Source organism: Ambystoma mexicanum, chromosome 1q, assembly GCF_040938575.1.
Source record: "Ambystoma mexicanum isolate Mex_15411 chromosome 1q, UKY_AmexF1_1, whole genome shotgun sequence".
In the NCBI taxonomy this organism is placed as follows: Eukaryota; Metazoa; Chordata; class Amphibia; order Caudata; family Ambystomatidae; genus Ambystoma; species Ambystoma mexicanum.
Genome location: NC_090922.1, coordinates 237,841,162 through 237,858,437, shown reverse-complemented (window position 1 = coordinate 237,858,437; position 17,276 = coordinate 237,841,162). Strand labels below are relative to the sequence as shown.

Here is a 17,276-nt window from a genome sequence, read left to right as displayed (position 1 = left end):
CTAGCAGTAGCTCCTGCCTATTAGGTGTGGCCTGACACCCATGAACTTTTTCTTTTTTAGCCCCTGCTCATGTAACTTTAATTTCAAACCCTACACCAATGTCATTAGAGCACATTGACCCTTCCCCTGTTCGCACAAAGTAAAACGGTCTGTGAATTACCCTAGGATTTTCCACATGATGGGATCCAGGGAACTGGACAAACTGTTAAAAAGATATTAGCAGAGATTACGATTTAAACCTTCTCTAGGGAAATGGTGTCAATTCCATTTTGGCCATGCTCTGAAACCTCATAGTTGAAAGATAGGACTTCCTTGAAGCAACACTGAAATGTGTACAGTAAAAGCCAGTGCTTTTCTTGCATGTTATCTGTGCTACAGGTTTGGATTTACACAGAATTACAGTAATTGAATCCGTAAAGCAAAGCTGGGTTCAGAAACAGACCACGCACCTGCTGTGATGCAAATGGGACGTGGCAGGCAGCAACTGAGGAAACAGCACGGAAAACACCGGCAAGAAATCACTTGCATCTAAACGGAAGACTGGGGATTACTGCAAACCGTGCTGACAAAGGCAGAAGGTGTAGCTTGTATGTGTTCTACCTGGATGGGTGGCGTGTATGGATGTGGTATTTGTAGAAAGTGGTTGTGCGCCTGGATGAAGTGCTGCATAAAAAGGTGAATCAAAAGGGAGATTCAGTATTGGAATTACATCATATGCCAAAATACTATGTTCATAGGTCCGATATTTCATTTATATGCCGACATCCTCAGGGAACTCCAATCATGTCATGTATTAACACCATATGGCCAATACTCACACTACGTGCTTGGTGTCGAGTGGTCGGGTGCACCCACCCTATAGCACGTATTGGCATCCCAGGCACTCCCACCACATACTGGGCATAGTTATCCTATGCCCAGGTAGTGCCATAATGTATGCCCTAGTACTCATCACAGGTCAGTTACTGGCATGATCTTCCCCGCTAGTGCCTTGATTTGGCCAGCTAATCGCATCATCTGACTAGGTACACTGCTCTTATACCATATATTTATAACACCATGCTCTGTACTAGAGGATACTACTCGTGTTTTTTTTTTTATATGACCTGCAAAACAGCTGAATGAGGTGCATGGCACTACTGTACAATGGTCTGTATCATTCATGAAGTTAGTTTGACACTTAAACATTTATTCAATTTGAGCAGACACACCTTTTTAATCCAATGTATTTACTATGTACTGTTGGGGGTGGTGGCGACGTCTCTGTTCAGCTTTGAAATAGGATTGGAATGTCAATGTACCTATTGAGATGATTCGTTCTTGTCAATCCATTTTGTATGACAAATTAGGTTTCTTGGTCTTAAATCTGTAGTTCAATTTTTGGCAAGTCTGCTTTAACATACGCATTTTGTTTACAGCTCTGTTAAATCTAGATGCATTCAATATAGATTGGAATTCGGTATTCCCAGTCTTAAAATCCTAGTGCACATAAATAAATTGCAATGGTATTATTGCCTTTCTCAAATAACCTCATTAGCAAACATGTGTATTGCATGCATTTGTTGCCATTACAAAAATAAATCCAAATATACATTCAGCATATTAACTGGGAATTCAGATATTTCCTTTACTTCAGGACACGTCTTTATAAATAGTTATGATATTAACAGCTGGCAGGGAAAATAAACTGTTAAAAAATCTATTATTGGAAGCCCAAATTACACCTTGTCCGCGAGAAGAACAAGTTACTTACCAACTGGTAACATTCTTTCGACTGGAAGTTCCTCCAATGTATTCCACATCTTTGACATGTAATGTCCACAGCTGTGCTGCTTCGGAAATCTTTCGGCAGAGGGCGCCCTACGTCGATGGCGTCGGGTCGATGTGCCTCGACAGCCTCTGTCGAGGGGGACATCATCAGATGTTATAAGTAGGATGCAGGGCGCCCTCCACACTTTGTGCCATAACTGCACATTGCCTTGTGGGAACGTAAACAGCAATAGCATGGTAAATTCTTCAGAGGGGCAGGCTGGGAGGGCGATGTGGAATACGTTGGAGGAAAATCCAGTCGAAAGAACATTACCAGTTGGTAAGTAACTTGTTCTTCGAATGGATTGTGTCCTCCAACGTATTGCACATCTTTGACAGACTCCCAAAGCAGTATCAGTGAACGGAGGAGGGAGAAGAATTTGGATATACCTTATCAGATAGCAGAATAGAGCACTGCTTTACCAAAGGCCATATCTTGACCATGGAAAGTATGCAGGGAGTAATGCTTGACAAAGGTGTGGATGGAAGACCACGCTGCAGCATCACAAATGTTTTTAACAGGAACTCCCTGTTGTAGGGCTGTGTATGTAGCCACACCTCTGGTGGAGTGAGCTTGCAAACCCTTAAGAGGGTCCTTGCCAGCCAATCTGTAACATTCAGCAATGGTGACAATAATCCACCTGGAAAAGGTCTGTTTGGTAACAGCCTGGCACAATCGGTGTCCAGTGTATCCCACAAAAATGTTGGTGGTCCACTCTGACCCTGATACTAGATATAAAAGCTCAAAGCTCTCCTAGGGTCCAACATATGGAGTCTCTCCTCTTCCTTACCAGGATAGGAGGATAGAAAGCAGGAAGCACCACTTTCTGGCTCAAATGAAACTCTGACACTATCTTAGGTAGGAAGGAAGTACCCACCCTCAGTAAAACCCTAACCCTGTGGAACACAGTAAAGGGGGGCTTAGACGAAAGTGCCTGCAACTCACCTCACTCTAGGAGCAGATGTAACTGCAATCAGGAAAACTGTCTTGAAGGTCAACAGTCTCAAAGGACAAGAGTACAAAGGTTGAAACAGAGTACCCATCAGGAATTTCAAGGCTAGATTCAGATCCCAAAATGGCACCTGAAAAGGGGACGGCGGGAACACATTTGTGAGCCCTTTTAGAAACTGGGTAATCAAAGGAATCTTAAAATAAGAACATTCTTCAGAGGTGGCTTGAAAATTGACAGCGCTGCCAGGTAACCTTTAATGGTACCCACCTGAAGACACTTGTGGGCCAAAGAAAGCAAGAAAGAGCCATCAGAATGGAACACTGAAAAGGATCGACATTGTGTCCTCTGCACCAGTCGCAAAATGTATGCCAACGCTACAGTGATTTGGTTGCCAGACACCTGGCCGAAACAAACCCCTCCATCACGTCATCCGAAAGGTCCCAATCCTTATATCTTAACCTTTCAGAAACCAAGCGTGAAGGTGGAGTCTTGACCTCTGGATGGAGAACCCTCAGCTCCAAAAGATTTATGTGAAGTCTGGACTCTGACGCAGACCAACGACTGCTGGTGGTCAGCTCATTGGCGTGAGCCCCCATCCTGTGAGGGAAGCATCCGTCTCTACAGCCACCTTTGGCCATGATAGCCAAAACATGTCTCCCTTCATCAGATTCCCTTTGCTGGCCCACCACAGAAGATCCTGTGAGACCGTGAGCGGAATCTGAAGGAGATCCGACATCTTGCCCGAGAATTGGGACCACTGCATCCTGAGGGCCCATTCAAGGGATCTCATCCGCTGTCTGGCCTCTGGCACCAGAAAAATGCAGGATGCCATGAGGCCAAGCAACCTTAAGAAGTTGAAAGCCGGGAGACTCTGAGCATGTTGAAATTTGTCGACCATCTGGACAATGTGATGAGCCCTCAACTTGGGAGGCGAGCACTTCCCTAAGGATGTGTCCAACACAGCGCCGATGTACTGGAGCTGTTGAGAAGGCGTCATGAGACTTCTTGAAATTGAGGGAGAAGCCCAGCTTGTGAAGGGAGTGGCAGGTGAGGTTGAGATGATCCCAGACCTGTTTGGGAGAACACGTTTGGATCAGCCAGTCGTCCAGGGGTAGACATGAACCCCCCCCCCCCTCTCCTGGGATACGCTGCCACCACCACCACCACGAGCTTGGTGAAGACCCTCAGGCGTAGGTCAACCTGAATGGCAGGACCCGAAACTGAAAGTCCGAGCTGCCAACTGCGAACCTCAGGTATTGTCTGCGCTTTGGATGGATCGGCACATGAAAATAAACATCCTGTAGGTACAATGACACCAACCAATCCTGAAGTCGAAGGGCCTGAGAAGGAGTGACCATCTTGAACTTTTCCTTCCTGAGGTACTTGTTCAAGCGACGCAAGTCCAAGATGGGTCTCAGTCCTCCATCTTTCTTGGGCATCAAAAAATATGGGGAATACCAGCCCTTGTTCCTCTCCGCCACAGGCACTAGTTCTATAGCGCCTTTCTCCAGCAGGGTCAAGATTTCCTGCACAAGGAGCAGATCAAGAATCTTCAAAGAGTTTTCCTGGTGGATTGTCGTGAGGCCGATTTAGGAAGGGTAGGCAGTAGCCGTGGGCTATTGTTTCCAGAACCTGCGCATCTGAAGTAATGACTCGCCACTCTTCGAGATGCTGAGACAGTCTGCCCCCAACCGGTGAACAAGGAGACCTGGCCTCATAGCTGTTTCAGAGCAGCTGTGGCAGCGACTGAAGGCAAAGAGGCGGCTGCTAGAGCAGCTTTGGCACCTCGTCCCAGACCACCACAAAGACCCTCACCGTGGCCCCTTTGACTTGCCGCTCCTCTCGCTCTACCAAACGAGGAGTTGTAACAAAAGGAACCCCTCCACTGCTGTCCCCTAGGACGAAAAGGCAAAGGTTGATGCACAGCTGCGCCCAAAGATTTAGCAGCAGCTTTGGAGGTCTGCAACCTCTCAAGGCTCTCTTCAGCCTTGCTTCCAAACAAATGTGAGCCGTCAAAGGGCATGTTGAGAAGACGGGCCTGCATGTCCCGTGCAAGGCCTGTCTTCTGCAACCATGCAAACCTGCATATCACGGTGCTCGCAGCCATGGACCGGCTGACACGGTCTGCCGTGTCCAACCCAGACTGAAGGGATTCACACATGGCATCCTTGCCACCCTGCACAATAACAAGTACCCCATCCCTTTTTTCCCCCCTTCGGGAATATGCTCAGCTGCCAGAGAGACAATTCTATAGTGGTGTGAAAATTTGGCCAAGGCACAGGTGGAGTTGGCCGATTTAAGGGCCATACTCCCAGCTGAAAATACCTTGCATGCCCATCATCGAAGCACTTATCATCCCTATCTGGAGGGATGGTAGGGTACGCCGCCTGAACCACCAAATTCTCAGGAGTGGGCTGAGTGGATAGGTAGCTGGGGTCGCTACAGGATAGGCAGTATTTCTTAGTCAACGACTTGTTGACCGCCGGAAGAGATTCCGGGGTGTTCCAAGCAGCAGCCACCCTTTTCTGTAACACCATGTGAAAAGGCAACACTGGGTCAGTGGACGGACCCTGATCTAAAATGTCACTCGGGTCATCCTGATGAAATTCAACTGGAGGGCCGGACCATCCCAGGTACTCTGTAACCCTCGACATCAACCTCCTATAGGAGGAATCCGCATGAGCCCCAGGCTCTGGCCTGCCAAACTCCATCTCAGGGGATGAGTCCAGGCCACTGGCGTCATGTAAAGACTGACGCAGATCCTCCAATTGACTGTCCTCAGAGAAAACCATGTTGGGAGACTCAGGAGCATCGCAAGGAGCATCACAAGTCTCCAACTCCACATCAGACCTCTCCTCATCCTCATAAATATCTTGCATAGAGTGAAAGAACTCCCTCTGAGGTACAGGAGTAGATCTCAGAGTCTTAGACAGAGCCTTTCTCAGAGGTTCCACAGCTCTAGGGGCCTCCACCGTCAAATTCAGACCTCTAAGCCCGAATGATATCGACAATGGCACCAAGGGCTCAGAGGGCCTGGTCGAGGGCAAGGCCCCGACAGCCGCACTCGATGGGCACAGCGCCGACTGGGTCGACACCTTCCCAGACTTCAACTGTCTCGCCGGGGACGAGGACCTCGACCTGGAACGTCTCTTGCGATCTACCGGAGCCTTGTCCGAACGGGACCTCGACGGTTAACGATACTTATCGTGCTGACCGCCCGGGCCCGAAGGGGCGCGAACGTCAGACCAAGACTTTTCCCCGCCAGCTTCAACCGAAGGCGCTGACGGGGCAGTGCCCTGAGATTGAAACCTCTCCATTTTCTCCCTGAATGGCTCCCACTCCTCCGGAGTAGAGTATTTAGTGGTGCAAGCCACTTTCCTCGCAGAGCCATCATCTGACGAGGACGGGGGAAGGTGACCGGTGATGCCGCTTCCACGAGGAGGACGAGTGGTGAGAACCCCTTCCGGACTGAGATCCCCTGGACTCCTTCCGATGGGGAAAGTCACCCCTCGAGTCGCTGGTGGAAAGACCAGTAGACGTCTTGGATTTATGGGGTTTGGATACCCGAACTACCTGCAACTTCCCCTTGCGCTCCCGCAAGGCCTTGGCAGTCGAAGACTGACACTTTGAGCAGTCGTCTGTGTCGTGGCTCTCACCCAGACACCACAAGCGGATACGGTGTGGGTCCGTGATGGACATCTTGGACTTACAGTCTCTGCACTTTTTAAAGTCCGACCGCGGGGTCGGAGACGTAGAAGACATTATCGAAGTTGATAACACGAGGCAGGCCGGATTCTCGAAGCAAACGCGTTTGTGGAAAAAACTGAACTGAGGTTACTAGCATAGTGCGTCCTACTTTTAACATCCGATGACGTTACACTCGACCCGACGCCATCGAAGCAGGACGCCCTCTGCCAAAAAGTTTCCAAAGCAGCACAGCTGTGGACATTACATGTGAAAGATGTGGAATACGTTGGAGGACACAATCCATTCAAAGGAACATTACCAGAGGTTAACTGCATCACTGCGTTGCAGATCGACAAATGACGTGGAAAAACTCCAGTTGAAATGATGGAATCCTCAAGTCAAAGGCAAAATGTATTCTCTGAACTTTATAGTTAATGTTTGACATTTTATACGCAGTCAGTGGTGAATTTCTTAAGTGGAGGTGCTTAAATGTTTGTCCTGAATATGCAGGTGCGGCCAAGGGAGCCTGAAGCACGCAAAGAGGGTTTGGTGAAAATATTTAAAATAACGAGTTAAAATACACTTTGCAAATTGTGTGGGTTTCTAGTCAATTTTTTCACAATCTGTTTTGTATGGTAGCACTGTAGAGGAAGTCCCAGATATGGCCTGCACTCCAGCCACCCATTTTGAAATACCATGAACATACTCGCCGAGATATGTGACGTATGAGGAGCTAATAAACCAACAGAGAGCAGCACTAGGGCTCTGTCCAGTGCCCATTAGAAGAATAATACCTGTTGAAGACAACCATGGGCAGCACGGTACCCATTGAGACAAACGTACCAGCAGCTGTCACGAAATGAAGACTACTTACAAACTGTCCCCGAAGAGACCCAAAGGGCCTTAATTGAAGGTGAATGGTGACAACAAGGGCCCGGACAGACGTTCAGATGAACGAAACAACAATCAAAAGATGCCACGCAAAGACGAAATGTAAGGAATAATGATGTAATGGACTTAAAAGGAGAAACAATGCTGAACTTTAAAGAAACGTAACCATAAAACAGGATGAAGATACGCAACTATCTAACGCCTGTAAATAGGCTTGGAACGCAAGAAGCCAAGGAAACAGTACTACTTGCTATGCTTAGAAGGAGAATAGAGTGGCACGCGCCAAATATATATATCTACCTCAAAGAAGCACATTATACAAGTGCGAATCCATTTTACAAAAGCAGAATTAAGCCCAGGATGGTAGGGGTCAAACAGGCCAGGATTCATATAACAGCACAAAGCCAGACGAAAGAGCAGAATCGAAACTTAGCAAGAAGCAGCTCATGCCTGGGAATTCAAGGTCACCCAAGGAAGGGAGAGCAGCAACTTCGAAGAATCGAAACTTAAGAGCATAGCAGCCTGCCACGTGAAGGTCAAGATAAGAGGCCCAGGGCAGGTGGCAAGACTGAAGGGAGAATCAAATACGCAAATAGAAGGAAAATGAAGAAGCTTCACAGTGTACCAACATGTGACCAGCCAGGCGCGGAGAGGTACCAACGTCTGATATCACCCAACACCAGAGGATGCCATAACTTTTCCTGATAAGAAGCTACAGTTTCGAGGCCATCCTCTGCCAACTAATTGACACATAGCCCTAAAGTACTGATTGATGGAAGGGAGGCAGGGTGAATCTTGGGGCATACCGCATCTGGGTGACCATTCTGCAAGCTGCTAATTAAAGTGGAGATTTATGGCTAGGGGTGTAACCGACCCAATCACAAGGGACCAAATAATCGAGGGTCCTATAGCTAGTAGAACTGTCATAAATCACCAAGGTATCTTCTGAAAAGGATACAGTAACCAAAAAGGATACAATTGGTAGGGCTCTTCCGGATCCTTATTCACACTACTTGATAGTAGTGAAGTCAAATTCGACCTTCCAAATGATACCACTCTCTGATTGATGAAACAGGCAGAAAGAGGGATCACTGTGTGTATTACCCGCAAACAAAGTACACGCAGCCCAGGACAGCTGCGCTTGGAAACAGCGTCTGCGTGGGATTTACACGCAATCAACTTCACTTAGTCAGGAAAGCAGCATGCAAAGAAATCAGGAACCCGCGTGTCAGAATACACGCGACTGAAGAGCACGCAGACAGTGCAGCCAACCTGCGACTTCCAGACAGCAGCTCCAGGAATTCGCGTGTGGAAGAAAAAACGCTGAAGAAGCCAAGGAAGTAACTGAAGAGAATGCGAGGACACAGATCAAGAGTTTCAGCTACCAAAAGCCATATTGGTTCAAACAGAAGCAGCGAGCGACGTATCCACGCTGCTTATGAACGTAATGCCATAACACACGTGACTAACCTGAATTTAACGACGTGAATAATGCAGACATCATTTTCCCGGCAGTGCATCAAACAATCTCTATTTAGAATAGAACCGTCTAGCAGTTCTATGAGCATAACTCGTTCTGCGTGAAGATGTCATTCCAGGTCCAGAGGTAATATGTCCAGCATGCATGACAAGAACCAATGAGACGTTGTATGTTTAGTGATGTCTAGCAGGAGTGATGGGCTTAGACACCCTCCCGATAAGAGTTATCCAATCCTCACACTCCGTTACCATATACAGATATAGTACCTATACATAAGTTATCTTTTTAACCAATATAACCGCATGACAAACATTTTAGTGTTAGACGTCAATGACGGCGAGAACTTGCTTTAACTATTGCTGTCTGAATGAAGAATTCGGAAGTTGAAGCGAGACGGGCGATCACATCACTGATTATTTGCTATTTTTTCCCTGTTTTTTTGTACTTGTCATTAAACAGACTTCCCTTTGCCAAACCATTGAGTTGTCCTTATTGATTGGTGTTGGAGTAAGAGAATCCCGCAACTCATTCACCTCAAGGTGCAGCCATCTCGTCTTAAAGTACTCGAGGGTGAGCTCTGATTCCCATGGGCCCGTCAGAGGTCACTCTGCCCTCTTGTACACTTGGTAGCGCAGAGGATGGTTTTGACCATCGATTAAAATAAGACACCTATTGACCGTCGACACGAAGTAACTCTAGGCCTTCGGCAAAATCACGCGTCCTTCGCCATTTGACCGAGTAGACTGTGAAGCTTCCCATGGACAATGCTAGTTTACATTTATCCAAAAACTGCAGTGGGTCTGAAGGGACTAGTTTTAAAAACAAACCTTTCCATTCCTACGGGCAGCGGAACAGGTGAAAGACTGAAGAAGGCGGTGATCCCGAGGGTCCAGAGAGGAACGATGCGAGCGGTGAGTGAAACAAAAAAAACATTTTTTAAAATGTAATGCTTTGGCAAATGTCATAGGCATTAGAACAAGTAAGGGAAAGGTAACGGAGGGAGGTGGAGAAAACAAAATAGTCAGTAGAGAAGACTGTAAGGGGATAATGACTCGAGAATAATTGAATAGAGAATACCGGGGTAGACACCCGAGAAGAGAGAGGATACCAGGGCGGACACCTGAGAAAGAGGATACGCCTTATTCCTGTGCTTTAATATAGCGGCCAGAAGAAACGTGAACTCAGCCCACATAATAGGGGACAATTAGGCTACCACCACGTTTAAAGACGTTGTGAATGGAGTTCGTTTAAACTCCATGTCGGGGTACAAATTAGAGGCAGAGATATTTGTGTCCATCTGGTGTCTGTCTAGTCTGGCAAGTGTCTGTTGTACGTGTTCTGTTTGTCACATGTAAGGAATTTTGTCTCTTTGTTGTTGGAAACCAAGTAGGGTTTTTACGCGATTCTATAGTTGAGGGAATCGCACACGAATTGATGTTCTTGAGTAAATTGGTGATACAAAAGTTTTGGAGGGAAAAGATTGGATTGGAGCTTGCAGTATTTGGTGCTTGCTCATATTGTTGGGAGTGTTGAAGTTGCATGAAAATATTGTTAGAAACAGATTTAAGCATGGAAGACATTACTCCATTAGCATACTTATGTAAACAACTGCCGAAACATGCACCCAAGCTTAAGAAATACAGCACTGAGTGGGTTAAGGGTACCGCCCACAAGATGTTTATGCTGTGGCCACAAAATGGGTCTTCCTTGCATGCCACATATACAGGCAAGAAACTAGAGAAATTCCTTGCTGTTCTAGAACTTTGGAAAATATACGAACAGGCAAAGGAGGAAGAGCCACCTGCTTACTGGATATTAAACGTATGCACGTAGGGGAGTGAGACGCCTACCCCGCCACCTGCCCTGCCTGAAACAGAAACCGGAGGGAAGTAAGCCTGAGGGACTCTACCCATTAAGAGAGCTTAAGGCAGCCACAGGGTATAGCAACACCGCATACGAGTCACCTACGTACAGTAGTGATGAAAATAAAGGGCAGGATCAGGATAAGAATCTTACCTCCGCAGTCCCGAGCGACAAGGAGAGACGCGATGATGAGAGGAAGGATCAGGCACAGATTAGTGCATCTCTCGATAAAGAGAGTGAGGGAAAGAAATGGAAAGGAGTTGAAAGCAGAACTGATGAGATAGCATTTGCAAAAGACGAATGGATGGGAGGACATATATTGTTGAAACACTATGGAAAAGGAAGAGACCTAAAGAGAAGTCAGATGAGGCACAGAGAAGGGAGAAGGAGAAGGAAAAGGAGTTAAGGGACGAAAAGATAAGAAGGAAAGATAGGCTGAGGCGAGACAGCTATATCGCAAGGAGCAAGGAAATGCAGCTCGATCACAAACAGAAAGCAGCCTATAACCAGTACAGACAAACAGCTAAGGTTGAAAGAGCAAAGGGTACGTGAAAAAAGAATAAGGAGACGTAAAGATGAGGAAGGGCAGATTAACGTAGAAATGAAAGGCGATGAGAAGAAGATAAGGTCAGAAGAGGCGAGGAAGCGCAAAGAATTTGATGATATTGAATGTAAGCGTAGACAGAGGGCATGCAATCTCTAATATCTGGAGCGGGAAGTTAAAAAACCCGATCCTTTTGTAGAATGGAAAGCACTCAGCTGTATTACACTGAGGATGTCACCCGAAGTAGTGGTAACGGGAGACTGTCCCTGGACAGACTAGAAATCAGTAAAAACGATGATGACACAAGGAGTTGCGTGAATTGGGAACAATCAATGTCTGACTCTGGAGAGGAGACAGAGTGCGAGACAAATAAAGAAGGGAGACGGCACGAAAGGCGGCTCCCAAGGGAAAGAGGGGTACAATGGTCAGACGCTAGCGAGTCCGCACCGGGGACATCAGAGTCTGCCACACAGTCTGACCGGCATGAAGGAGTACTTCATGGTCAGAGGGGGGTGTCATCACCGCCCTATGTAGAAAGATTAAGAACATTGCCAGGTAGGCGGCGATGCGGGAATATTACCCCTGCGATAGACAGGAGAATGATGAGAGAAGAGAAAGAAGGCTGCGCATTCCAATTTCCGCTGTTAGAAAAGGGGGGAGCAAGACCGTAATATAGTCCATGGCCACACATGGTTCGAGAAAACCTGAAAAGCAAGCTTCCAATGCTGACATCGGAAGCCGGGAAGTGGATACACGAGTTAGAAAAAAAGACAGGGGGTGTCACGTTCGCTATAGGGGACATTAAAAGTCTCCTGATCGCCATACTTGGTGAGAGAGCAGACGATGTGTGGACACGGGCAGGGTACCCTGGTGTAACCATAATTAACACTGCACACGACGGAGCACCATTTAATAATTGCAGAGCAGCAGCATGGAAAGCGCTACGAGTGTTTTACCCGGACACTTCCGATATGGGAGCTACAAGAAGATCTGTTGATCTATATCCAGAATTTCCAAGACGCGTGGGTGCTCGAAACGCATGAATCTTGGACGAAATCTATGCCGGTGTTTTACCACATATTGTGAAAAGATTTGCCAGAACCAGTGCAGAAACAGTTCAATAAATTGGTAGGGTTGAGGCTAAACCGTGGGCTGAAATACAGTTAACTATCGCACATTACTGTAGATTGTTGTAAGACAAAAAAAATAATAAATAAAATAAAAAAACGGAAAAAGGAGGCAACTCGGAAGTGTGAGGAAGCGAAGCTGGTGCCGAAGAAATTATCAAAGTATGCTCTTGAAGGAGCCATGCTAACTAGCGCACTTGAACAGAACATACAACAGGTGGCTAACCCACAACATAATAACCAGGGTAACATAGGACAGTACCCAAGGGGAAGAGGATTTAGAGGAAGAGGATGGCAGAGTAATCAAAGAGGGTTCCAAAAGGAATCAAGGAGGCTTTCAAAATGTGCAAACCTGCAGCCTAGATATGCAAAACGGGGGATGTGTAGAAGTCAAGGCGCGTGGCAGAATAGCCAAGGAATGGGAGCAGGCACGGCAAATCCACCTGCAATCTCACAAAAGGGCGGCGCACAGAATCATACAGTGCAGCAGCAAGCACCAGGCATGCAGCAAGGTGCGCAACAAGGGGTTTAACCCCCGAACATGGGGAATTTGCCACAAGGGCATTTTCAACAGGCACCACCGCAAACGTCTCAGGGCACACACTACGGAAGGGGAGGCAACCCAGGGAATGGAGAGAATCCACAAGTGTACAGTGGACCGAACCTATATATGAACTAGGACAGCTCACTGGGAACCCTGATGTGCTCTATCCTATCACTGACACCAGACCCTAATAGGGAACCGAGGGTGAATGTCATCATAGGGGATAAAGAATATTCCTTCTTAGTTGACATGGGTGCAACACGCTCGTGCATACGAGAAGGCAAGTTTTCCTTGTCTGACGAAGCCATAGATAAGACACACTCCCAGTCTCCGTAGGAGAGTATGAGATTAATGTACCTTTATTATATTCACGTCAGACCCCAGTAAACATTTTGGGTCGAGACTTACTGACAAAATTGAACATGACGATCTCGTTCACGGAGGAGGGCATAGTATGCTCCACTCCAGGAATGCATTATTCAAACGTGTGCGAAATGATCAGGGCGTACTCAGGACACATAGCCATGAGAGCTATACCATTACAGCCAGAAGTTTTCGCATATGGCAGGATTACCAGGCCTCGCAGATAGAACTATGAGAACCCCCGATGAGTTTCTATTCAGACCAAGAATACCTATGCATGAAGAGGAGTGACAAGTATTTCCCTTGATACACGCAGCAGCAGTGCGAGGGAAAGTAGCATTGGTCGACGGATACGATGATGAAGGCAGACAATGGTGCGCAATTATCGCCATTGAAGAAGGGTATCGAGTGACTGATGTCACCGATGACTATCTATTTGAAGAACAACCAGACTCAGAAGAGGCCAGGGTGGAAGGGAGTCACATATTTTGGGTAAAAATGATCAAAAGAGAAGTGCCTCAGAGAATGATGTTGGCGCTGATACGTCCGGAATACTTTGACGACATGGCCCAGGTGCCTGTCTCAGTATGGACTACAGGGCCATATGACGTAGGCCTCCTGAAGGGGGTGGGAGAATTGAAAATTAAACTGAAACCAGGAGTAATTTTACAGAGAGCGTGACAATATCCCATGTCCAGAGAGGCGGACGAAGGGATCGCAAAGACAATTTACGTCATGATGGACCATTGCATCTTAGTGACGTCAGAGTCATCCTGTAATACAGTGATTTATCCCGTCAAGAAATCAAAGGGAGGGTATTGGCGTTTAATCCAAGATTTAAGAGCATTAAACGATATTGTTGAAGCCGCGTTCCCTCTAGTCCCTAATCCATCTACAATCCTATGTAACATACCCATCGAGGCAAAATATTTCACTATGATTGACTTGAAAAATGCCCTTTTCTCAATCCTGTTGCACCGTGACTCTCAAGAGCTGACATCATTCACATTCAGACAAATACGTCTGAAAAGCACAAGGTTGCGGTACTGTGAGTCCCCGTCCATTTTCAATAGAGTCCTACAGATGGACCTAAGCAATATTGTATTAGAAAGTGTCGTCTTGCAGTATGTGGACGTCGCCTTAATCTGCAGCACCACAGAGGAGCAATGCAGGCGCAATTCTGTTCAGCTATTGACTATACTGGCTGAGAAAGGTTATAAGGTTGACAAGGGAAAGTTACAATATTGTCAACAGGAGGTAGGCCAGCTAATCTCACTTGAAGGTAAAAAGGTGACCCCAGAAAGGGCTGAAGCCATCATGAACACTGCTAAGCCACTCACGATAAAACAAACGCAGAGCTTTTTAGGCCTATGCAATTGTTAGAGCATGGGTCTTGGATTACAGCACTTATACCAAGCCTTTGCTTCAGGCTCTAAAAGGAAAAGATTGAATGGACTGAGGCAATGGAAAAGGGGTTTGCAGAACTCAAGAGAGCGATTTGCACAGCTCCAGTTCTCGGGATTCTTAATTATGCAGAGGAATTCTACCTGTTCTCGCACACAGATGGCAGCGTTATGACGGCAGTGCTCGCTCAAAAAACCTTGTTGGGGTGCAAGCCCCTGGCATATTACAGTGGGAACCTGGACCCAGTAATGAGAGGCCACTTCCCATGCGAACAAAGGTTAGCTGCCGCAGCGTTCGCCATAGAGAAAGCGACAACCATTGTAATGGTATGTTCTATGACGTTATATGTCGAGCAGTCATTAATCGCCATATTAGAGAAACCAAAGGGCACATTGGCATTTTAAAGAGCTTCTACCTATGAAGTGATTATATCTAATCTATCGATCAAAATCGTTCGATGTAAAACCGTGAACCCAGCTACATTCATAGCTGAGCCAGTCACTGAAGGAGAGCCAATACGTGACTGTGCAAACTATGAAGAATTCTATGATGAAATCCCCAGGGTGAAAGAAAATGCCCTGGCAGAAGGGGAGATTGTTTTCATTGACTGTTCTTCGAGAATCGACCAAGACGACGGACAAAGATACACAGGCGTCGCTGTGATGAAACACATAGCAAATGGAGATTTTCGAGTACTCGTCAGTGCTTGAATACCATCTCATTATTCAGTACAGGCTGCAGAGTTATTGACGTACGTTGATACTTGCCATTGAGAATCATGTAGAGCAGGAAGTAACGGTGTACAGTGACTCCGCCTATGTGACGTTCACAGTGCACGCAGGATTAGCGCGCTGGAAAAGGAGGGGCTACCTCCGAGCAGACGGCACGCCAGTGCAGTACGGAGTCTTATTGGACAGGCTGATCAAGGCACTACAGCTCCCAGTGGGCATAGCGGTCGTGAAATGTGCCGCCCATACCAAAGGGACAGATTTCGTGTCACGCGAAAATCGCGCAGCAGACATGGAAACCAAGCGCATGGCCTCCAAAAGTGAGACTATCGTGGAAGTGGCAATGATGGTGGCACGTACCACACCCGAAGCCTATATTAATCTGGGGCAGACGCAACTAATGGAGCTTCAAGGGGAGGCACCACAGGATGAGAAGAACCTGTGGAAACATCAAGGGTGTTCTTTAAACCCCTCTGACGGATTGTGGTGGCAAATCAGCACTGGTAAACCAGTAATGCCTGTAGCCCTACTAAAAATAGCATTGGAGCAATTGCATTACGCATTACACATGTCAAAAGAATCTAGCAGCAACGCTCGCAGAAGACTGGTTTATACTGAATTTAGCAGAGCACTTTGCATTCTTTATGGTGACTGCATAATCGGCCAGCAATTCACCGCTGGCCACACATTAAAAGTAGTGAGAGGAGTCAAGCCCCGGCCAAATGGGCCTTTTCAGCATTTACATATCGACATGATTCAAGTGTGTAACGGGTACAGATACTTGTGTCCATTCTCTAGATGGATAGAAGCAGGTCCATGTACACACCCAGACTCTACCTGTGCGGCCAAATTCCTAGTGAGGGAAGTGTTCCCTAAATGGGGGGTGTGTGAAGTGATGAGATCAGATAATGGGGCCCATTTTGTAAATGCATTCTGAACAGATTAGCTTGTTGCTTGGTATAAAGCACAAGTTCTCATCAAGTGTCATCCGGAAGGTAATGGTATTTGTGAGAGGCTCAACGGCTTGTTAAAGGAAAGGATAGCCAAGTTGAAGCTTGCTCTAAGGAGGGGATGGTTGCACTGCCTTCCATTGGCATTGTATGCTCTTCGGAACCAACCAGGCTCCGACCATCATCTTACGCTGCACGAGATAGTCACAGGAAGGAGAATGAATACTCCGCTAACCCCTCGAGACAGAGCTAGATGTGATGCCCAGATTACCCAAGAGGTCCTGGGAACCGAAATGCAAGAATATCTGCACTGCATGACATCCAGCCTTACTGTAATTTCAGACCAACTGCAGCGGCGATGAAAAGGGTGCAGCACAGCACAAAACACAGCAGGAGACACTGAAACATACACAGTTCAAGGTCTACGTGTTCCACTCATCTGCCGTGTTGGTGAAGAACCATACAAGGAAAGAAGTTGGACGAGCCAAAATTCAATGGTCCTTTCATCGTGGAGGACTGCACTCCATCAGCTGTGAAACTGCAGGGCAGGCGAGCATGGATTTTTCTCAATGACATTAAGCCCTATATCGGAAAAAGCCCTCTAGCTGCACCCCACCGTGAAGAAACCACAGACAACAGGGAAGAACCTCAGCATGTGCAGATGAGATCCATGGCGAGTAAGGAGGACGCATGAGCAGCAAAGCAAAGACAAAAAAGAACCTTTTGCAAGTTGTGGCTTAAATTGGACATTTCCCCCCAAGCAAAAAAGGGGATAAGGACATAAAATGGACACTCTGTGCATCTTAGTTGCAGGGTGAAGAAGAAAATTGTGCATGGAAGCCACAACACGTTTGCTGACATGAACCTGTAAACCAAGCCACACTTTAAGAATTATTGAGAAACAAGACCCTGACAGACAGTGATCAAGGACTT

General features: G+C 46.8%; 1 protein-coding gene across 2 annotated transcripts in view; it reads right to left on the bottom strand.

Moving 5' to 3' along the window:
• Positions 1-17,276, bottom strand: part of TFPT (TCF3 fusion partner) — a 310,340-nt gene that overhangs the window by 3,636 nt on the left and 289,428 nt on the right. The gene's annotated exons all lie outside the window — the stretch shown is intronic.